Raw genomic sequence first — 24,865 nt, 5'->3', positions numbered from 1 at the left:
CGAGTCCAGCGTGAATTTCTGCCAAAAGCTTCCGCCCTTCCTCTTCAGAGATGCACCTTTGAAGGACTCCGGTAGTGCTTTTTTCATACAGTTCTCCATCATGGACTCTGTAGGCCTTAGATCACCGCACTATGCAGCGTGCCTCATTTTGGTCCTCCAGAAGTTCCTGCCTATTTAGGTAGGCCAGGAATGGTTCTATCCATGGGGCTATGATGGCCATTATTACGTGGGCTGAAGGTGTTGTTTCGGTGGCAGAGCCTCCGATTATGTCAGAGTGTTCGGTATCGTGCGTTGTGGCCGGGTCCGGACTAATATTGCAGTGTCCCCTTCCCATACCACGGATGGCTTAAACAACCTCTCTAAAAAGATGTTGGGGGGGACCGCATCGCGTTTTGCACTGATGCGGGCGAGGATATCCGCCGCCTGATTGTTTTCCCGAGCCATATGGTGAAATTGCGAGCTGACATTTTTAGGACAGCGTTACGCTAGGCCGCCATCTTCGGATCCTTGGCATCAAAGTCTCCATTTATTTGGGATATTGCGAGGTTCGAATCCCCGCGCACCTCAAGGCATTGAATGCCCATGGAAACTGCCATCCGAAGACCATGTAACAGGGCTTCATATTCGGCTGCATTGTTGGAGTCTGTATACAGTATCTGCAATACGTATTGAACTGTATCTCTGGTTGGGGATGTCAGAATGACGCCGGCCCCTAGTCCAGCCAGCATTTTGGAGCCGTCGAAGTGCATGATCCAATTGGAGTATGCACCGTACTCTTTAGGGAGTTCGGCTTCCGTCCATTCGGCGACAAAGTCGGCCAATACTTGCGATTTAATGGCGCGCCGAGGTTTGTATGTTATGTCGAACGGGAGGAGCTCAATGGCCCATTTGGCAATCCGGCCCGTGGCGTCGTGGTTGTTTATAATATCATTAAGTGGTACTTCCGAGGCTACTGTAATCGAACACTCTTGAAAGTAGTGCCGCAGCTTCCGGGATGCCATGAATACCGCATAGGCTATCTTTTGATAATGTGGGTACCGTGATTTGCATGGAGTGAGGCTAGTGGATACATAATATACCGACTTTTAAAGAGGAAATTTGTGCCTGTCCGCTTCTCGTTCGACGACGAGCACTGCGCTTACAACTTGATGAGTTGCCGCAATGTATAATAGCATTGGTTCGCCGACGTTTGGCGTGGCCAGGATTGGATTTGTTGCCAGTATGGCTTTTATTTCTTCCAATCTGGTTGTGGCAGCATCCGTCCACTTGAAGTGTTCGGTGCACCGAAGGAGACGATGAAGGGGTAATGTCTTTTCTCCTAAGCGGGAGATAAAGCGTCTTAGAGCCGTCACACATCCAGTTAATTTCTGGATTTGTTTGAGGTCTGTTGGGGTAGCCAACTATGACAGAGCTCGGATTTTGGCTGGATTAGCTTCAATTCCTCTACTGGAGACAATGAAGCCCAGGAGCTTTCCCGCTGGTACGCTGAAAACACATTTTTCCGGATTGAGCTTGATGTCGTATGCTCGGAGGTTGTCAAATGTGAGCCTCAAGTCGTCTATTAGAGAGTCGATGTGTTTGGTTTTGACAACCACATCATCTACGTATGCCTCTACTGTTTTGCCGATTTGTTTCTCCAGACATGTCTGAATCATGCGCTGATATGTTGCGCCGGCATTTTTGAGCCCAAAAGGCATTGTGTTGAAACAGAAGGGGACGTATGGTGTGATGAATGCCATTGCGGCTTGGTCGGACTCCGCCATCTTGATTTGGTGGTAACCGGAGTATGCGTCGAGGAAACACAATGATTCATGACCTGCGGTAGCATCGATAATTTGATCAATGCGGGGGAGGGGGAAGGGATCCTTTGGGAAGGCCTTGTTGAGGTCCTTGAAATCGACACATAGGCGCCAGGATTTGTTCTTCTTTGGTACCATCACCAGGTTTGCTAGCCAGTCCGGGTATTTTATTTCTCTGATGAATCCGACCTCCAATAACTTGGCTAGTTCCTCTCCCATGGCCTGTCTCTTAGGTTTGGAGAAACGCCGAAGAGCCTGCGTGGGATTCCTGGCATGTCTGATGGGTGCTAGGTGAATATGTCCCAATTCTCACGCAAGAACTCTCTTAGTGCGGCGTCCATGGCGGGGTTTAACTGTGCCTCGATGGAGGCTGTTTTTGTAGGGTCCGTTGGGTGGACTTGGAATTTGACTATTTCATCCGCTGGTTTAAAAGAGGTGGACTTGGATCTCTTGTCGAGTATCACGTCATCCCTGTACACTATGGAGCGTAGCATGGTTAATTCCTCGGCCGAAAGGCTTCGGATAATGCTTTGAGGGCCAATGCGGCTGCTTTGTTTTCGGCGCGAAGAGCTGTATCCGAATCACTAGCGAGAGTGATGATTCCGTTGGGCCCGGGCATTTTGAGCTTCATGTACCCGTAATGGGGTACGGCTTGGAAGATCGTGAATGCCTCACGTCCTAAAAGGGCGTGGTATCCACTACTGAACGGGGCCACTTGAAATGTAATTTCTTCGGACCTATAGTTCTCCGGCATGCCGAATACCACATCTAGTGTGATTTTCCCAGCGCAGCGTGCTTCCCGACTGGGGATGATTCCTCTGAAGGTTGTGCTACTTTGCTCGATGTGGTTCCAGTCTATTTCCATTTTTTGAAGAGTTTCCTCATAGATGAGGTTTAATCCGCTGCCGCCGTCCACGAGTACTTTGGTGAGTCGAAAGCCATCCACGATTGGACTGAGGACCAGTGCGGCTGGTGCTCGGGCTGTTCGGAATTTAGGTTCGTCACTGGCATTGAAGGTAATAGCCATGTCACTCCATGGATTTATTGCTGCCACGTGGCAGATTTCGGCAATGCTACGGAGTGTTCGCTTGCGCCTATTATTTGATGCGAAGGTCTCATAGACTGTTAATACCGTATTGTTATCCACGGGATGGTGCTCTGTGGTATTTTGGATAAGAAGATCCTCACCACTTTTGGCCACCTGCCGGAGTATCCAACATGATCTAAGGCTGTGGGTTGGTGTGGTATCCGCGGTGCTATGAATTTTGCAGGGTCCATTAAGCCATCCCTCCAATACGGTTCTGTTCCCTGTAGAGGGTTTTTGCTTCTTTGTAATTAACTCGGGTGTCTTATGATAGTGCACCCTTTTACCTCGGACTGGGTGCATATTCGGAGCCGGATTATCCCAAAATCTTGTTTCATTTTTCCAGGCACTTTCCACCGCACAGTACTTTCGTACTATGGATGCCAAATCAGCGAAGCGTGATATGTCACGGCGACTTATGGTGTTAAGGATTCCCTTGTCCGTGTAGTTATTGCAGAAAAGTGAGACTGCATCTTCCTCGCGGTAGTCCTTAACCTTGTTCATTACAAGGAGGAATCTGGCCCAATAATGATGTACTGTTTCATGGGGCTCTTGCCTGATGTGGGAAAGATCGTTTATGTGTGGGTGGGTGGGTAGAATTGAGTCCGGACCCCTGCCCGATCTGAGACCCAGGGGCCGAGGAGTTTCCGATCTTGGAAGTTCAGATTCCAGTATGTTGCCCGATGAGTCTGACCCGCTACCTGACTCTAGGTTCAGGGTTTGGGTGATGTCCTCCCATAAACGGGTATCCGGCTCGGAGAGCTCAGGAATTCGGACATAGTTAGTCCTCAAGATAGAGGAAGAATCACCGCATTGTTCCTCCACCACCGGAACATGATGGGTGACCGGTGGAGAGTTAATCTCCCTTTTATCGGGTTTAAGCCCAATCCGATCATAGTCCGTAGCGACTCCCAAGGCGGCAATGCGATCCAAGAGCTCGTTTAGGGAAGAGAGCTCCATTGGATCCATCTGCTCGGCGAATTCCGAGCCGACGTGGAGGTTGTTTTCCATGACCCGAGAAGTCATCATCGGTGCAGCAGCCGAACAGGCGGTCATGACAAAACTGCCTAGCCAGAGAGTTTGGCCGACAGCCAGGGCTCCCCCGGCGGTAATGTTGTTTTAACAATGAGACGAGGCATCCTTCCTTACGGCGACATCACAGAGGAACTCTCAATGAAAGCACCAATGTCGGTGTCAAAACCGGCGGATCTCGAGTAGGGGTCCCGAAGTGTGCGTCTAAGGCGGATGGTAACAGGAGGCAGGGGACACGATATTTTACCCAGGTTCGGGCCCTCTTGATGGAGGTAAAACCCTACGTCCTGCTTATTTATTCTTGATAGTATGAGTAGTACAAGAGTTGATCTACCACGAGATCGGAGAGGCTAAATCCTAAAAGCTAGCATATGGTATGATTGTATGTTGTCCTACGGACTAAAACCCTCCGGTTTATATAGACACCGAAGGGGGCTAGGGTTACACAAGGTCGGTTACAACGGAGGAGATATACATATCCGTATTGCCTAGCTTGCCTTCCACGCCAAGTAAAGTCCTATCCGGACACGAGACGAAGTCTTCAATCTTGTATCTTCATAGTTCAACAGTCCGGCCAAAGGATATAGTCCGGCTGTCCGGAGACCCCCTAATCCAGGACTCCCTCAATTAGTCTGCAACATTCAGATCCGTATGTATCTTGAAAATCTCTATGTCTCCCACCTGGACTTGATCCTGGATGGAATTGAAGTGTCTCTTGATGTGCTTGGTTCTTTTGTGAAATCTGGATTCCTTTGCCAAGGCAATTGCACCAGTATTGTCACAAAAGATTTTCACTGGACCCGATGCACTAGGTATGACACCTAGATCGGATATGAACTCCTTCATTTGCTGCTTCCGAAGCAGCTATGTACTCCGCTTCACATGTAGATCCCGCCACGACACTTTGTTTAGAACTGCTCCAACTAACAGCTCCACCATTCAATATAAATACGTATCCGGTTTGCGATTTAGAATCGTCCGGATCAGTGTCAAAGCTTGCATCGACGTAACCATTTATGACGAGCTCTTTGTCACCTCCATAAACGAGAAACATATCCTTAGTCCTTTTCAGGTATTTCAGGATGTTCTTGACCGTTGTCCAGTGATCCACTCCTGGATCACTTTGGTACCTCCCTGCTAAACTAATAGCAAGGCACACATCAGGTTTGGTACACAACATTGCATACATGATAGAGCCTATGGCTGAAGCATAGGGAACACTTTTCATTTTCTCTCTATCTTCTGCAGTGGTCGGGCTTTGAGTCTTACTCAATTTCACACCTTGTAACATAGGAAAGAATCCTTTCTTTGCTTGATCCATTTTGAACTTCTTCAAAACTTTATCAAGGTATGTGCTTTGTGGAAGTCCAATTAAGCATCTTGATCTATCTCTATAGATCTTGATGCCCAATATATAAGCAGCTTCTCCAAGGTCTTTTATTGAAAAACTCTTATTCAAGTATCCTTTTATGCTATCCAGAAATTATATATCATTTCCAATCAACAATATGTCATCCACATATAATATTAGAAATGCTACATAGCTCGCACTCACTTTCTTGTAAATACAGGCTTCTCCAAAATTCTGTATAAAACCATATGCTTTGATCACACTATCAAAATGTTTATTCCAACTCCGAGAGGCTTACACTAGTCCATAAATGGATCGCTGGAGCTTGCACACTTTGTTAGCACCCTTTGGATCGATAAAACCTTCAGGTTGCATCATATACAACTCTTCTTCCAGAAATCCATTCAGGAATGCAGTTTTGACATCCATTTGTCAAATTTCATAATCATAAAATGCGGCAATTGCTAACATGATTCAGACAGACTTAAGCATCCCTACATGTGAGAAAGTCTCATCATAGTCAACCCCTTGAATTTTTCGAAAACCTTTTCGCAACAAGTCGAGCTTTGTAGACAGTAACATTACCGTCAGCGTCAGTCTTCTTCTTGAAGATCCATTTATTCTCGATGGCTTGGCGATCATCGGGCAAGTCAACCGAAGTCCACACTTTGTTCTCATACATGGATCCCATCTCAGATTTCATGGCCTCAAGCCATTTTGCGGAATCTAGGCTCACCATCGCTTCTTCATAGTTCGTAGGTTCGTCATGGTCAAGTGACATGACTTCCAGAACAGGATTACCATAACACTCTGGTGCGGATCTTACTCTGGTTGACCTACAAGGTTCGGTTGTAACTTGATCTGAAGTTTCATGATCATCATCATTAGCTTCCTCACTAATTGGTGTAGGTGTCACAGGAACCGGTTTCTGTGATGAACTACTTTCCAATAAGGGAGCAGGTACAGTTACCTCATCAAGTTCTACTTTCCTCCCACTCACTTCTTTCGAGAAAAACTCCTTCTCTAGAAAGGATCCGTTCTTAGCAACAAATGTCTTGCCTTCGGATCTGTGATAGAATGTGTACCCAATAGTTTCTTTTGGGTATCCTAAGAAGACACATTTCTCCGATTTGCGTTCGAGCTTATCAGGTTGAAGATTTTTCACATAAGCATCACAACCCCAAACTTTAAGAAACAACAACTTTGGTTTCTTGCCAAACCATAGTTCCTAAGGCGTCGTCTCAACGGATTTCGATGGTGCTCTATTTAACGTGAATGCAGCCGTCTCTAAAGCACAACCCGACGATAGCAGTAATTAGTAAGATGCATCATAGATCGCACCATATCTAGTAAAGTATGATTACGACGTTCGGACACACCATTACGCTGTGGTGTCCCGGGTGGCGTGAGTTGTGAAACTATTCCGCATTGTTTCAAATGTAGACCAAACTCGTAACTCAAATATTCTCCTCCATGATCAACTAGTAGAAACTTTATTTTCTAGTTACGATGATTTTCCACTTCACTCTGAAATTCTTTGAACTTTTCAAATGTTTCAGACTTATGTTTCATTAAGTAGATATACCCATATCTGCTCAAATCATTTGTGAAGGTGAGAAAATAAAGATACCCACCGCGAGCCTCAATATTCATGGGACCACATACATCAGTATGTATGATTTCCAGTAAATCTGTTGCTCGCTCAATTGTTCCGGAGTACGGCGTTTTGGTCATCTTGCCCATGAGGCATGGTTCGCAAGTACCAAGTGATTCATAATCAAGTGATTCCATAAGTCCATTAGTATGGAGTTTCTTCATGTGCTTTACACCAATATGACCTAAACGGCAGTCCCACAAATAAGTTGCACTATCATTATCAACTCTGCATCTTTTGGCTTCAACATTATGAATATGTGTATTACTACTATCGAGATTTAATACAAATAGACCACTCTTCAAGGGTGCATGACCATAAAAGATATTACTCATATAAATAGAACAACCATTATTCTCAGATTTAAATGAATAACCGTCTCGCATCAAACAAGATCCAGATATAATGTTCATGCTTAACACTGGCACCAAATAACAATTATTTAGGTCTAAAATTAATCTCGAAGGTAGATGTAGAGGTAGCGTGCTGACAGCGATCACATCGACTTTGGAACCATTTCCCATGCGCATCGTGTGACGCCCCGAGACCGATGTGCCAGGTGTCCTCCAGGTGTTCGCTGTCGTTGCTTTGTCATTCGCTTGCGTGTTGCATATTGTCATGTCATCATATGCATTGCATCATCATGTTTTCAAAACTTGCATTCGTCCGGGTTCTCCAGTTTCGTCCGTTGTCCGTTCTGAGCCCAGACACACTTGCACGCGCCCGCGGCACGTCCGAAATATTATTTTCTAAGCGGCTGGAAAATGTTCTCGGAATGTGATGAGAGTTGACATGTGGTCTTATTATAGTGTAGATAGACCGCCTATCAAGTTTCATCGCATTCGGAGTTTGTTTGATAGCCCAACCGTTAAACTATAGCGGCATTATAGTCAGTCTAACGTTGGACGTTTTCGGTCTCCGGAAACAGTCGCCGGGCCTCTCCTTTTCTCTCTTCTCAGACCTTTGCCTTCTACACTACCTCTCACCGCCAGGCCCTACCTAACCTCTCTCGTCAGCCCGCGGACCTCCTCCCGCGCGCGTCCGAAATCTGTCCCGGACCCGACCTGGACTGTCGCCATCATTGTGTCCGGATCATCCCCAAACATCTACAAAACGTCTCTGTTTTCTCATTTGGTCTTCCTAACATATTTTTTGCCGTCCGTACGATTATGATCAGAGGGACGAGAAAAACCCTAGACTAACCTACCCGCTATATATAAACCGTGACCAAATCCCTAATTTCTAGGGATCCGCCTAGCTGCCGCCGCCACTCCTCTTGTCTCCTTCCACCTCGGGTTCTTCCCTGATCCAAATCCTCCTCATTTTCTTTGCCCAACCAACCAACAAACCGATACAAAAATCCATCCAACCACCTACCTCCTCGTCTTGCACAACCAGCCAGCCAGCAACAACCACCTCCTCCCTGTTCGATCCAGAGGAGTGGAGCTCCTCTGCGCCCATAGGCTCTCCCGCTCGAGGGATCCACGCTGCCTTCGCCAAGCTCCAGGCCGACCCCGCGCCCTCCCCCTCGATCCTTCCTTCTATTCTTTCTTTCTCCTGCTCTCTCAACTCTCTCTCTCTCTCTCTGTGCCTCGCAGGATGCCATGGATGCCCGCAGCACACCTGCCTTCCCGAGTTCCTCCGCAGGAGACCAGCAACCAGAGCTCCCGCTCGACCCTCCGCCGCATGTCGCTGGCCAGTGACCCAGGGAGCCACTGTGGCCATGGATGTCATCTGCCGCCTCCTTCCCGAGTTGCAGTGCGCCCAAGCCTCGGACGTGACCGGTTCCGGCTCGAATCGCCCTCCCCAAGCCCGATCGCCGCCCAGATCCGTCGAGTCCCGGCCAACTCCGTCGTTCTTAGCCGTCGCCCCGTGCCAAGTCCCTCGTCGGCCTTCCCTGATTCGCGTCGAACCGCTCCAGCGCCGCTGCTTCTCTGCTTCTCCGTCAAACAGAGGGCGCCGCGCTCGTATCCTCCCCGCCTCGCGAGCTAGGCCGGCCAGCGCCAAGCCAGGCCCGGTCGGGCCAGATCCGCGTCGCCCTTGCCGGCCTTCCTCTTCACTAGTGGGCCAAGCCCATGGGTGAGGACGCGCCCAGCTCCTCCCCTGTTCCTATTGGGCCAGGAAGTTTCGGCCCGTAGTTTTTTCCCATTGCTGCGAATTTAGCTATTTTTCACAGGATTGCTGTTTTACAAAAAAGCCCTTGTTGATCATGCATTTAATAACTTCACAACCGTGCATCGGATCGAAATAAATTATATATGAAAGTTGCTTAGATTTTTGTCTAGTTTAATAATATGCAACTTTCATGCATGTTTGAAATGTTTAAAATGCAATTTGTTTAAACTTGCTTAAATGCCATGCTAAAATGATTTAATTCATAACTAAATAACCGTAACTCAGATTTAAATAAACTTTATATGTAAATGGGGTAGAAAAATGTCTAGTTTAACTTGGTGGCATCACTTTGCATGTTTAACAACTCTAAAATTGTGTTTAGGGCAGAACAGTACCAAACCTAATAAATGCATATGGGGATTTTCCGCAAGTGTTGTTCGTTGCTTCCGGCCTCATTTAAACTTGACTAGATAGGTAGTTTTACTTTGCTTCACCCTCTTGCCATGTTTAACAACATTTAATATTGTTGGGTACATAAACTAGATCGAACTAAATAACTTGATGAGGTGTTTCATCAATATGCAACCCGTTGCATATTGAGCCCCACTTAATTTGTAGGGTTGCTTGTGCACTTTGCCATGCCATGCCTCATTAAACCGGACATGCATCATACTTGGTTGTGCATCATGCCATGTTTATGTGGTGGTTGTTTACTATGTTGTTTGCTTCTTTCCGGTGTTGTTTCTTCGGGTTGGTTCCGCGAACGTCGCGTTTGTGAGGACCCGTTCGACTACGTCCGTTTTCCTTCTTCATGGACTCGTTCTTCTTCCTTGCGGGATCTCAGGCAAGATGACCATATCCTCGAAATCACTTCTATCTTTGCTTGCTAGTTTCTCGCTCTTTTGCTATGCCTATGCTGCGATACCTACCACTTGCTTATCATGCCTCCCATATTGTTAAACCAAGCCTCTAACCCACCTTATCCTAGCAAACCGTTGTTTGGCTATGTTACTGCTTTGCTCAGCCCCTCTTATAGCGTTGTTAGTTGCAGGTGAAGATTGAAGTTTGTTCCTTGTTGGAACATGGAGATGTTGTTCCTTGTTGGAACATGATATTTGTTGGGTTATCACAATATATCTTATTTTAATTAATGCATCTATATACTTGGTAAAGGGTGGAAGGCTCGGCCTTTTGCCTAGTGTTTTGTTCCACTCTTGCCGCCCTAGTTTCCGTCATATCGGTGTTATGTTCCTGGATTTTGCGTTCCTTACGTGGTTGGGTAATATTGGGAACCCCTTGACAGTTCGCCTTGAATAAAACTCCTCCAGCAATGCCCAACCTTGGTTTTACCATTTGCACTAACAACCTACCACCTTCCCTTGGGTTCTGCAGACTGAAGGGTCATCTTTATTCTAACCCCCCCGGGCCAGTGCTCCTCTGAGTGTTGGTCCGATCGAGCAGACTGCGGGGCCACCTCGTGGCAACTTGAGGTTTGGTTTTACTCGTAGGATGTCTCATCTGAGTGTGCCCTGAGAACGAGATATGTGCAGCTCCTATCGGGATTTGTCGGCACATTCGGGCGATGTTGCTGGATTTGTTTTAACTTGTCGAAGTGTCTTGTAGAACCGGGATACCGAGTCTGATCGGAATGTCTCGGGAGAAGGTATATCCTTCGTTGACCGTGAGAGCTTGTCATGGGCTAAGTTGGGACACCCCTGCAGGGATTTGAACTTTCGAAAGCAGTGCCCACGGTTATGGGCAGATGGGAATTTGTTAATGTCCGGTTGTAGAAAACCTGAAGTTGACCTTAATTAAAATGCATCAACCGCGTGTGTAACCGTGATGGTCTCTTTGTGGCGGAGTCCGGGAAGTGAACACGGTGTTGGAGTTATGCTTGACGTAGGTTGTTCTAGGATCACTTCTTGATCATAGTTTCACGATCGTGCTTTGCCTTCTCTTCTCGCTCTCATTTGCGTATGTTTTAGCCACCATATATGCTAGTCGCTTGCTGCAGCTCCACCTCATACCTTTTACCCTTCCTATAAGCTTAAATAGTCTTGATCGCGAGGGTGCGAGATTGCTGAGTCCCCGTGACTCACAGATACTTCCAAAACCAGTTTGCAGGTGCCGATGTTACCGAGCAGGTGACGCAAACAAGCTCAAGGAGGAGCTCGATGAAGATCTTGTCCTTTGTGTTGTTTCGTTCTAGTTGATGAGTAGTGGAGCCCAGTCGGGACGATCGGGGATCTGTGTAGCATTTGGGGTAGCCTTCTTTTATTTTGGCTCCGTAGTCGGGCCCTGATTGTATTTGGATGATGTAATGCTTTATTCATGTAATTGTGTGAAGTGGCGATTGTAAGCCAACTATGTATCTCTTTCCCTTATGTATTACATGGGTTGTGTGAAGATTACCTCACTTGCGACATTGCTTTCAATGCAGTTATGACTCTAAGTCGTGCTTCGACACGTGGGAGATATAGCCGCATCGAGGGCGTTACAAGTTGGTAATCAGAGCCTTCCCCGACCTTAGGAGCCCCCACTGCTTGATCGTAATTAGCAGCCGTTGTTGAGTCTAGAAAAATGTTTTGAGTCATTTAAGAATTATATATCGGAGAGTTTAGGAATTCTTTTTACTCCCCAGTCCCTTCATCGCTCTGGTGAGGCATCCTGACATAGAGTTTTGACTCTTCTCTTCTCAAATTTCACTAAAAAAATTTAGGATCACGCGGGTATCTTGGAATCGTTCCGATCGATTTATGACGAGAACATTGTTCTTGGTGCGTCCTGTCATTTAGGGGTTGTGGCAGTGTCCTGGGGAGTTGAGCTCCGAGGTATTGTCGTCACAATTTTATCATTGCAGTTCTGGAATACCTGAGTTTAGTTTCGCCGACATCGAAAATCTCTTTTATGCAGTTGTTGGTGAGATAACCTCGACGCCACCCAGTACTGGGGCGGGAGTTCGGCAGTATTGCCATAACTTGTATAACGGATGCTTTTCGAAGGTTGAGGTAGACGATTTCCGAAAGTTTCTTGGTTATGTGTTGAAGGATGGATACAGCTGGATGTAGGATTTGCTAGTTTTGGGTGAGATATTATGCTTCCCCTGTATCCCCAACACCTAATTGCATAACTGGAAAATTTCGGGAGTTTATAGGTGGGAATTCAAGTAGCTCTTAGGATATCTTTCCGACAGATGTATGATATGAAATTGGGGTTCGACGTCTAGTGGTCCGCGTATTCACGGTTGGTTTTACAGTGGTCTCGTTGTGTCTTAAAGAGTCCTTGGCTATGCCGACTCGGGGATGCTTCGTATGTCATGTGCACTGCCTTGTACATGATGGTGCTGTACGATCGAGCCCGTGTAGGCCCCACCACGAAAACTTCGGACGAAATCTCTATCATATGTTTGTTCCGGCTTATTCCGCAAGCCAATCCTTTGTTTTGTTTTGAGTTGTGGTATTCGAGTTGCTTCAAATTCAAATGTTGATTCCATACCTTTCCTAAATGGTGTTCTCATATTCCTTTGTGGATGCTAATCCTTCTTGATAATCGAGATTGTGCTGTCAATCCTTTTCAATCGATGTGTTTCTCTTCAAGTGGATCCGATCATTGCAACATCCGCAAGTTTCAATCTCAGCTTTCTCAACGGTGTTCGTTTCATCCATTCCATGCTGCATTTGTTTTCCCACCCACCCACCCTTTTTCTTCAAGGATTCAGATTTCTTAATCACTATCCATTTTATTGATGGAAGTCTCTCCATTCTTTTCCTTCATGTTCTTATCCGGTGATTCTCATGAAGATTTTTAACGGAGCCTCAAGGTCATCACCCTTAATTCTTTTCTTCTTCGGTGGTTTCAATTCTAGTTTTTCTGTGTTGATCATATTCTTTTCCTTGCTTCAAATGCCTTCTCATACCGGTGCACCTCATAATGATTCATTTCTCGCTATTCAATTATTCCGGAGTGCTGAAGATATCTCAAAAGATTTGTGTCCCCATTATCAGCCCGTCCAAAAATCTTTCGAGGATGTTATCTCATTCAAGCCATTTAATTCAACCGGTGCAATCTCTCTTTTCAAGTAATCGTTCAACGGTGTATCTTTTGAGTGGGCCCTAACCCACAGGTCTTTTCCCAGGATCTTACCTGTCTCTTCTAATTTTTCCTGGAGTTACTCCCAAATTCTTTTCGAAGTTTGACGTAAGAATGAATTGTCATCAGTCAAATGTCTTTCTCCAAGGTCTGTCAAATTATTTTCATCATTGGCTCAACTTTTCCATTCTTCATTCTAGCGTGCCTCAATAATTCACGGTGGTGTCTCCCATCGTCTTTCATAACACTTGAAGACCGAAGTAGATTTTTCCTCTCAATCTTGCTCCACTCACCTCAAGATTCGTGGTTTTAGTTTGCTGCCATCCTCTCATAATTGGTTTTGATTGTGAGATTTCTTTTCACCCATCCGGAGCAATTCAAGAGTCTTCTCAGTTTGAGTAGCCGGAGTCCGTCATTTCAGGTTTTTTTCCCTTTCTCAGCTTTCAGTTATCATCCTCCAATCTTACCGGTGCATCATTCAAATATTCTCTAATCAGTTCGTGATCCCTTCGTTCACTTGTATCTAAATTCTCTCAAGCATCTTCGTTCATTTGCAAATTCTTCCCGGTGTTTTCTTTATCTTCACTTCAATCGTTTTCAATTCTTACGGTGGTTCATTCAAGACTTCTCGTCATTCGTTTATCATATCCATTCTTTTGTTGTTTCATCCTACCGGTGGTTCGTGGAAGACCTTCTCAAGTTTACGCTATATCTATCTTAATCCTTTCTACGAGAATAAGTAATATTCCAAATCCATTGTTTGTCATCAATTTAAATTGGTGAAGGATAAGCATAATGTAATTCTTATTCTTGTTTCATCGAGTAAATTCAATTCCTTATTCCGGAGGCTCTTCAAATTCTCGGTTTCACTTGTTTCATCTTTCTTTTCTGGAGTTCCAAGATTCCACTTTATCTCGTCGCAAAGATCCTTCTAAATCATTACAAGGTTTCACCTTGTGTTTTCAACTTCTCTTGCTTTTATCATCATTTTGTTTACCGGAGTTCCTCATGGATGTCCTACATGATGGTTCATCGAGGTTTTATTTCCTTCTCGAAGCATTCATCAACATTCTTTTCAGTGGAGTTCAAGCATTCTTCATCTTGCAATCCGGAGTTCAATTCTTTCTACCGTATCATTTGAGGTGGTATTATGTCATTCTTGATAATTTGAGTTCATGTTTCATGATTCACATGTTGTTAAGAATGGGGTATTTTAAATCCATCAACCTCTTCGTTGGACTTATCTTGGGTTATATTTCACCTAAAGCTTTCCCTAAGGATTTTTCTATTTATGGTACTCATAAATGATCCAAGTTCTTCTTTATCCTCCCGGTGAAATATGTTCTCGTCTCCTTGGCCATACCATTCCAATTATTTTTCCCGTTAGTGGCAGAATTTCACCTCATAATTTTGAGATGGCTTCTATAAGTCCATAACAAGCTTTCTCTCTTCGTTGTTGGTTTTCCAACAACTCCGTTCGACTCTTCTCCTAAATATGCTTTTCAAGCTCTTTTGAGGTAGAAGATGTTGTTTTCCCCTCCATTCTTTTGATTCCATTTTTTACTTTTGTTCCGGAGGCATTACGATGTTGCTCTCTTCAACCCATCTTTCGTTTTGTCAGGATCGTGTTCTTTTCTTGGTTTATCCATTTAACCGGAGTGTTGTGTCCTTTTTCCTCAAGCTCTTTTCGCCTTATCAAGTCTTGCATCCCTTCTCAACCGGAGTGCTATTCGAATTTGTTCTTCCTTGTTCCTCTTTTTCAAACGGAGTGTTTCAACTTTGTTCATCTCCGTTGTATTCTTTCTTTCAATGTGTTCAACCTCTCAAGGTTCTTTGGTTTCACTAGTTTGTCAAAGGAGCAACTTAGTTTTACCTCTTCTTTTTCTTTTCCGTTGTCCCTCCGGTGCCATTCTAGATCTCGGGACGAGATCCTCTCGTAGTGGTGGAGTGTTGTGACGCCCCGAGACCGATGTGCCAGGTGTCCTCCAGGTATTCGCTGTCATTGCTTTGTCATTCGCTTGCGTGTTGCATCTTGTCATGTCATCATATGCATTGCATCATCATGTTTTCAAAACTTGCATTCGTCCGGGTTTCCCCAGTTTCGTCCGTTGTCCGTTCTGAGCCCAGACACACTTGCACGCGCCCGCGGCATGTCCGAAATATTATTTTCTAAGTGGCTGGAAAATGTTCTCGGAATGTGATGAGAATTGACGTGTGGTCTTATTATAGTGTAGATAGACCACCTGTCAAGTTTCATCGCATTCGGAGTTTGTTTGATAGTCCAACCGTTAAACTATAGCGGCATTATAGTCGGTCTAACGTCGGACGTTTTCGGTCTCCGGAAACAGTCGCCGGGCCTCTCCTTTTCTCTCTTCTCAGACCTTTGCCTTCTGCACTACCTCTCACCGCCAGGCCCTACCTAACCTCTCTCGTCAGCCCGCGGACCTCCTCCCGCGCGCGTCCGAAATCTGTCCCGGACCCGACCCGGACTGTCGCCATCGTTGTGTCCGGATCATCCCCAAACATCTACAAAACGTCTCCGTTTTCTCATTTGGGCTTCCTAACATATTTTTTTCCGTCCATCCGATTACGATCGGAGGGACGAGATAAACCCTAGACTAACCTACCCGCTATATATAAACCGTGACCAAATCCCTAATTTCTAGGGATCCTCCTAGCTGCCGCCACCACTCCTCTTGTCTCCTTCCACCTCGGGTTCTTCCCCGATCCAAATCCTCCTCATTTTCTTTACCCAACCAACCAACAAACCGATCCAAAAATCCATCCAACCACCTACCTCCTCGTCTTGTGCAACCAGCCAGCCAGCAACAACCACCTCCTCCCTGTTCCATCCAGAGGAGTGGAGCTCCTCCGCGCTCATAGGCTCTCCCGCTCGAGGGATCCACGCTGCCTTCACCAAGCTCCAGGCCGACCCCGAGCCCTCCCCCTCGGTCCTTCCTTCTCTTCTTTCTTTCTCCTGCTCTCTCAGCTCTTTCTCTCTCTCTCTGTGCCTCGCAGGATGCCATGGATGTCCCGCCTCCTTCCCGAGCTGTAGTGTGCCCAAGCCTCGGACGTGACCGGTTCCGGCTCGAATCGCCCTTCCCAAGCCCGATCGCCGCCCAGATCCGTCGAGTCCCGGCCAACTCCGTCGTTCTTAGCCGTCGCCCCGCGCCAAGTCCCTCGCCGGCCTTCCCTGCTTCGCGTCGAACCGCTCCAACACCGCTGCTTCTCTGCTTCTCCGTCGAACAGAGGGCGCCGCGCTCGTATCCTCCCCGCCTCACGAGCTGGGCCGGCCAGCGCCAAGCCAGGCCCGGTCGGGCCAGATCCGCGCCGCCCTTGCCGGCCTTCCTCTTTACCAGCGGGCCAAGCCCATGTGTGAGGACGCGCCCAGCTCCTCCCTGGTTCCTGTTGGGCCAGGAAGTTTTGGCCCGTAGTTTTTTTCCCGTTGCTGCGAATTTAGCTATTTTTCACATGATTGCTGTTTTACAGAAAAGCCCTTGTTGATCATGCATTTAATAACTTCACAACCGTGCATCGGATCGAAATAAATTATATATGAAAGTTGCTTAGATTTTTGTCTAGTTTAATAATATTCAACTTTCATGCATGTTTGAAATGTTTAAAATGCAATTTGTTTAAACTTGCTTAAATGCCATGCTAAAATGATTTAATTCATAACTAAATAACCGTAACTCGGATTTAAATAAACTTTATATGTAAATGGGGTAGAAAAATGTCTAGTTTAACTTGGTGGCATCACTTTGCATGTTTAACAACTCTAAAATTGTGTTTAGGGCAGAACAGTACCAAAACTAATAAATGCATATGGGGATTTTCCGCAAGTGTTGTTCGTTGCTTCCGGCCTCATTTAAACTTGACTAGATAGGTAGTTTTACTTTGCTTCACCCTCTTGCCATGTTTAACAACATTTAATATTGTTGGGTACATAAACTAGATCGAACTAAATAACTTGATGAGGTGTTTCATCAATATGCAACCCGTTGCATATTGAGCCCCACTTAATTTGTAGGGTTGCTTGTGCACTTTGCCATGCCATGCCTCATTAAACCGGACATGCATCATACTTGGTTGTGCATCATGCCATGTTTATGTGGTGGTTGTTTACTATGTTGTTTGCTTCTTTCCGGTGTTGTTTCTTCGGGTTGGTTTCGAGAACGTCGCGTTTGTGAGGACCCGTTCAACTACGTCCGTTTGCCTTCTTCATGGACTCGTTCTTCTTCCTTGCGGGATCTCAGGCAAGATGAACATACCCTTGAAATTACTTCTATCTTTGCTTGCTAGTTGCTCGCTCTTTTGCTATGCCTATGCTGCGATACCTACCACTTGCTTATCATGCCTCCCATATTGTTAAACCAAGCCTCTAACCCACCTTATCCTAGCAAACCGTTGTTTGGCTATGTTACCGCTTTGCTCAGCCCCTCCTATAGCGTTGTTAGTTGCAGGTGAAGATTGAAGTTTGTTCCTTGTTGGAACATGGAGATGTTGTTCCTTGTTGGAACATGATATTTGTTGGGATATCACAATATATCTTATTTTAATTAATGCATCTATATACTTGGTAAAGGGTGGAAGGCTCGGCCTTTTGCCTAGTGTTTTGTTCCACTCTTGCCGCCCTAGTTTCCGTCATATCGGTGTTATGTTCCCGGATTTGTGTTCCTTACGCGGTTGGGTAATAATGGGAACCCCTTGACAGTTCGCCTTGAATAAAACTCCTCCAGCAATGCCCAACCTTGGTTTTACCATTTGCACTAACAACCTACCACCTTCCCTTGGGTTCTGCAGGCTCAAGGGTCATCTTTATTCTAACCCCCCCGGGCCAGTGCTCCTCTGAGTGTTGGTCCGACCGAGCAGACTGCGGGGCCACCTCGTGGCAACTTGAGGTTTGGTTTTACTCGTAGGATGTCTCATCTGAGTGTGCCCTGAGAACGAGATATGTGCAGCTCCTATCGGGATTTGTCGGCACATTCGGGCGGTGTTGTTGGATTTGTTTTAACTTGTCGAAGTGTCTTGTAGAACTAGGATACCGAGTCTGATCGGAATGTCTCGGGAGAAGGTATATCCTTCGTTGACCGTGAGAGCTTGTCATGGGCTAAGTTGGGACACCCCTGCAGGGATTTGAACTTTCGAAAGCCGTGCCCGCGGTTATGGGCAGATGGGAATTTGTTAATGTCCGGTTGTAGAAAACCTGAAGTTGACCTTAATTAAAATGCATCAACCGCGTGTGTAACCTTGATGGTCTCTTTCCGGCGGAGTCCGGGAAGTGAACACGGTGTTGGAGTTATGCTTGACGTAGGTTGTTCTAGGATCACTTCTTGATCATAGTTTCACGATCGTGCTTTGCCTTCTCTTCTCGCTCTCATTTGCGTATGTTTTAGCCACCATATATGCTAGTCGCTTGCGGCAGCTCCACCTCATACCTTTTACCCTTCCTATAAGCTTAAATAGTCTTGATCGCGAGGGTGCGAGATTGCTGAGTCCCCATGACTCACAGATACTTCCAAAACCAGTTTGCAGGTGCCGATGTTACCGAGCAGGTGATGCAAAAAAGCTCAAGGAGGAGCTCGATGAAGATCTTGTCCTTTGTGTTGTTTCGTTCTAGTTGATCAGTAGTGGTGCCTAGTCTGGACGATCGGGGATCTGTGTAGCATTTGGGGTAGTCTTCTTTTATTTTGGCTCCGTAGTCGGGCCCTGATTGTATTTGGATGATGTAATGCTTTATTCATGTAATTGTGTGAAGTGGCGATTGTAAGCCAACTATGTATCTCTTTCCCTTATGTATTACATGGGTTGTGTGAAGATTACCTCACTTGCGACATTGCTTTCAATGCGGTTATGCCTGTAAGTCGTGCTTCGACACGTGGGAGATATAGCCGCATCGAGGGCATTACACATCGTCACCTCGTCCTTAACCAATCTTCGCTCAATCCATAGTCCCTGTTTCGAGTTGCAAATATTAGCAACAGAACCAGTACCAAATACCCATGTGCTACTGCGAGCTCTAGTAAGGTACACATCAATAACATGTATATCACATATACCTTTGTTCACCTTGCCATCCTTCTTATCCGCCAAATACTTGGGGCAGTTCCGCTTCCAGTGACCAGTCTATTTGCAGTAGAAGCACTCAGTCTGAGGCTTAGGTCCAGACATGGGTTTCTTCTCCTGAGCAGCAACTTGTTTGCCGTTCTTTTTGAAGTTCCCCTTCTTCTTCCCTTTACCCTTTTTCTTGAAACTGGTGGTCTTGTTGACCATCAACACTTGATGCTCCTTCTTGATTTCTACCTCGGCAGCCTTTAGCATTGAGAAGAGCTCAGGAATTGTCTTATCCATCCCTTGCATATTATAGTTCATCACGAAGCTCTTGTAGCTTGGTGGCAGTGGTTGAAGAACTCTGTCAATGACACTGTCAACAGGAAGATTAACTCCCAGTTGGGTCAAGTGGTTATGGTACCCAGACATTCTGAGTATATGTTCACTGACACAACTATTCTCCTCCATCTTGTAGTTGTAGAACTTATTGGAGACTTCATATCTCTCAATCCGGGCATTTGCTTGAAATATTAAATTCAACTCCTGGAACATCCCATATGCTCCATGACGTTCAAAACGTCGTTGAAGTCTCGGTTCTAAGCCGTAAAGCATGGCACACTGAACTATCGAGTATTCATCAGCTTCGCTCTGCCAGACGTTCTTAACGTCATCAGCAGCATCTACAGCAGGCCTGGCACCCAGCGGTGCTTCCAGGACGTAATTCTTCTTTGCAGCAATGATGATAATCCTCAAGTTACGGACCCAGTCCGTGTAATTGCTACCATCATCTTTCAACTTTGCTTTCTCAAGGAACACATTAAAATTTAACAGAACAACAACACGGGCCATCTATCTACAACAACATAGACAAGTAAAATACTATCAGGTACTAAGTTCATGATAAATTTAAGTTAAATTAATCATATCACTTAAGAACTCCCACTTAGATAGATATCCCTCTAATCATCTAAGTGATTACGTGATCCAAATCAACTAAACCATAACCGATCATCACGTGAAATGGAGTAGTTTTCAATGGTGAACATCACTATGTTGATCATATCTACTATATGATTCACCCTCGACCTTTCGGTCTCAGTGTTCTGAGGCCATATCTGCATATGCTAGGCTCGTCAAATTTAACTCGAGTATTCTGCGTGTGCAAAACTGGCTTGCACCCGTTGTATAAGAACGTTGAGCTTATCACACCCGATCATCACGTGGTGTCTCAGCACGATGATCTTTTGCAACGATGCATACTCAGGGAGAACACTTGTACCTTAAATTTTTTTAGTGAGAGATCATCTTATAATGCTACCGTCAATCAAAGCAGAATAAGATGCATAAAGGATAAACATCACATGCAACCAATATAAGTGATATGATATGACCATCATCATCTTGTGCCTTTGATCTCCATCTCCAAAGCACCGTCATGATCACCATCGTCATCGGCGTGACACAATGATCTCCATCGTAGCATCGTTGTCATCTCGCCAACTATTGCTTCTACGACTATCGCTACCGCTTAGTGATAAAGTAAAGCAATTACATGGCAATTGCATTTCATACAATAAAGCGACAACCATATGGCTCATGCCAGTTGCCGATAACTCCGTTAAAAAACTTGATCATCTCATACAATAAAATATAGCATCATGACATGACCATATCACATCACAACATGCCCTGAAAAAACAAGTTAGACGTCCTCTACTTTGTTGTTGCAAGTTTTACGTGGCTGCTACAAGCTGAGCAAGAACCGTTCTTACCTACACATCAAAACCACAACGATAGTTCGTCAAGTTAGTGATGTCTTAACCTTCAACAAGGACCAGATGTAGTCACACTCGGTTCAACTAAAGTTGGAGAAACTGACACCCGCCAGCCACCTGTGTGCAAAGCACGTCGGTAGAACCAGTCTCACGTAAGCGTACGCCTAATGTCGGTCCGGGCCGCTTCATCCAACAATACCGCTGAACCAAAGTATGACATGCTAGTAAGCAGTATGAGTTGTATCACCCACAACTCACTTGTGTTCTACCTGTGCATATAACATCTATGCATAAACCTGGCTCGGATGCCACTGTTGGGTAACGTAGAAATTTCAAAAAAAAAAATCCTACGCACACGCAAGATCATGGTGATGCATAGCAACGAGAGGGGAGAGTGTCGTCTATGTACCCTCATAGACCGTAAGCGGAAGCGTTATGACAATGCGGTTGATGTAGTCGTACGTCTTCACGATCGACCGACCCTCAGTACCGAACGTACGGCACCTCCGTGTTCAGCACACGTTCAGCTCGGTGACGTCCCGCGAACTCACGATCCAGTAGAGCTTCGTCAGCACGACGGCATGGTGATGGTGTGTCAGGACCCCGATTCCAAGTCACATCGATCTAGCCGGTAACACCTCATATCACTTTGCGGCCTCACGCACGGTATTCCCACGGGTGTCGCCTTACCATGGCCCGGGACCGTTTGCGCCTTTTCGCTCATGTATATGATAGTGTCGCTAGCATCCATATGACAGAGAACCCGGGCCGACATGGCTAGTCATGAACCCAAAGCGGCACTAACCTATGGGAACAGGCATACATGAATCACATCGAGCATGTCGGTCAGCAGCGTGTGAATCCGGGCTGTAGCACTGGGCTAACAGGACTCCGGGAACCCAGGCTGTAGCAGGCTAGATAGGACTGCGGATGTCACCCCGTGACATTTCCCCGAAGGGACAGACACAGGAACGAAGTGAAACACATGCCGGCCAGTCAAGTGTCCTGAGCAGTAGTGCTGGGCTAGCAGGACTCCGGTGAACCGGGCTGTAGCGGACTACTATGGCTCATGGAAGCACTAGACTACATTTCCCCATACGAGAGGCTGCCAACGATAAACAACTAGATTGTCGGATCCCACACATACCAAGCATTTCAATCATACACACAATATGCTCGATATGTGTAAATACAACATGGCATCACAACATAACTCTACAACTCAAGTGTTTATTCAGTAGGCTCCGAGGAGCGGGATATTACAAACATGGGTCTCATGACCCAACAATCATAGTATACAAATCAAGCACATGCGGAAGCTTAACATGTCTGAGTACAGACATCTACAAATGGAAAAAAAGCTAAGAAGCCTGACTATCTACCAGATCCTGTCGAGGGCACAAGATCATAGCTGAGGTATCAAGCTAAACATCGAGGTCCACGCGGAACTACTAGCGAGACTGAAGTCTCTCTGCAAAACATAAATTAAGCAAACGTGAGTACAAAGGTACTCAGCAAGACATACATCAGAACTAGCTACATATGCATCGGTATCAACAAGGGGGGGTGGTGGAGTTTAACTACAGCAAGCCAGCTTTGACTCAGTGGCTAACCTGAACTACGACTGCAAGCAACTCTTTTGAGGTGGTGCACACGAGTCGACATATTCACCATTCAATACACCACTATGGAACCGCTCCCGTCTCCCTACGAGAAGGCCATCCATAGCACTCACACTTATCTTGCGACTTTTAGAGTATCCACTTTCACTTGTCTATGAACTATGCAAGGGGTCCAAGTTTCCATATCCGAGGAATCCGGCTATTCGAATAGATATTGATAACCCTGCAGGGGTGTACTTCTTCACAGATGCTCCCACCACTTACCGTCGTTTACACGACATGTACTCGGCAACCTTCAAGCGGAAGCCCAACGAGGGTGTAGGCCACGGCCTACCTAAACACTTAAGTCTCTAGTCCAGGTTTATTGCCTATCCAGGTTCCATCCGCAGGGAGTCCGGCCGAGGTTTCCACATATGGCCCCGAACGATGTGAACAGGGTTCTCGAGACACCAAACGGGCGCTCGATACACCGTGCCACAGTGTATCTACCGCATCATAGCCCACCCCTAGGGTCAGCGCTACGATCGGCCGCTAACACATAACCTACAAACACCAGAAACTAGTTGCAACTCCTGGACACAGTACTAGGGTGATTAAGAAGCCGAGAGGGTCAATTAAGGATCCCAATGAGTGGTAGTAGCTGTTCATGGATCACAGACACAGAACTCAGTTCCTGAGGACGGTTTCAATGAGACAACCCACCATGTACTCCTACATGGCCTCTCACCGCTACCTTTACCAAAACGTGTTCACACACTTAGCTCACACACAGTAGGACATGTTCACACACCTCTGATTCATTCCCGATGAATCAGACCCGACACAACTCTATGCAATAGCAGGCATGACAAACAAGCATGAATGAGTAGGCACATCAGGGCTCAAACAACTCCTACTCATGCTAGTGGGTTTCATCTATTTACTGTGGCAATGACAGGTCATGCAGAGGAAAGGGGTTCAACTACCGTAGCCTGTAATAGTTGAATCGTTGTTGTCCTAATGCAGTAAAAGAGAGCAGGAGCGAGAGAGTGGGATTGTATCAGAATGAACAAGGGGGTTTTGCTTGCCTGGCACTCCTGAAGATAATATAGTTCTTCATCGGTGTCATCGATCTCATCGTCGAAACCACGTCAATTGAGAGGGGACAAATACCGGCAACAGAGAAAGAAACACAATCAATGCAATGCACAATATGATGCATGATCATGACATGTCAATATGCTGTGGTTTGAGCTAATGCAACTAGCAACATGTTAAATGGAGTTGGTTTGAACCCTAGGTTCAAATTCAAACTCCATATGTGAGAGTTTAAATTCCATTTATATGAATTGGCCTAAACAGCAGCCATAAGTTGTTCTAACATGCATGGAAATGCCATAAACAGATTCCTTGAATTTTTCTGATAATTTTTCATATATAAATTATTTCATTCTGAGTTACAGATTATTTTCTATGATTTTTAGAAGTTTTAACTATTTTTTGGAATTTCTGAATTATTAATATATCTAGAAAATGTATTACTGTGTCAGCATCAGGTCATGCTGACGTCAGCAGGTCAACAGGGGCTGGTCCGGGTCAAACCTGACTAGTGGGTCCCGCGTGTCAGTGTCATTAGACTAACTAATTTTTGTTAGTCCTAATTCTAGGGTAATTAGCAGGGCGGGCCCGCATGTCAGTGGCTCATCTAATTAGCCAAGTTAATTAACACTAACTAAACCTAACACTAATTAGAGAGGCACCTGGGCCCACACGTCAGGGGAGGTCAAACCCCTCGTCAACCGGGGCTAAACCACCGGCGTTTAGCCGTCGGCGATGACCAGACGCGGCGGAGGGCCACGGGAACGGGCTCTGGGGCCCCGTTCGCAGCATGGTTGGGCTCGTTCGAGAGCCCAGACCAGCGCGCGTCGGATGGTGGCGCCAGCCGGGCCTGGGGCGGCCGAAGGTGATGGCGGGGAGCTCAGCCGCGGCGGCCGGAGCTCGGGCGTGCTCGGGTTCGGCGCTGGGATGCACAACAGGGGCGTGGAGAGGGGCTACGGTCTCCTGGGAGTGTGGCAAACGCGGTGACGTGCTCGGTTTCGAGCCCGCGTGGCTGTGGCCACGTCGACGGCGTCGCCGGCAGAGTAGAGTGCTCGGGCGAGGTGGAGATGGTGGCTAGGGGGTGAAACCGAGGCGTAGAGGACGGGGGGGTTAGGGGCAGGGGCTCACGGTGGATGTAGAGGTGGCCTCGGCGTGCTCGGGGAAGCACCGGAGCGAGCGGGGCGGCGAGAGGCATCTCCGGTGGCCGGCGACGAAT

Source organism: Triticum urartu, chromosome 6 (assembly GCF_003073215.2).
Source record: "Triticum urartu cultivar G1812 chromosome 6, Tu2.1, whole genome shotgun sequence".
Lineage (NCBI taxonomy): Eukaryota > Viridiplantae > Streptophyta > Magnoliopsida > Poales > Poaceae > Triticum > Triticum urartu.
Note: the sequence above shows the minus strand (reverse complement) of the source record.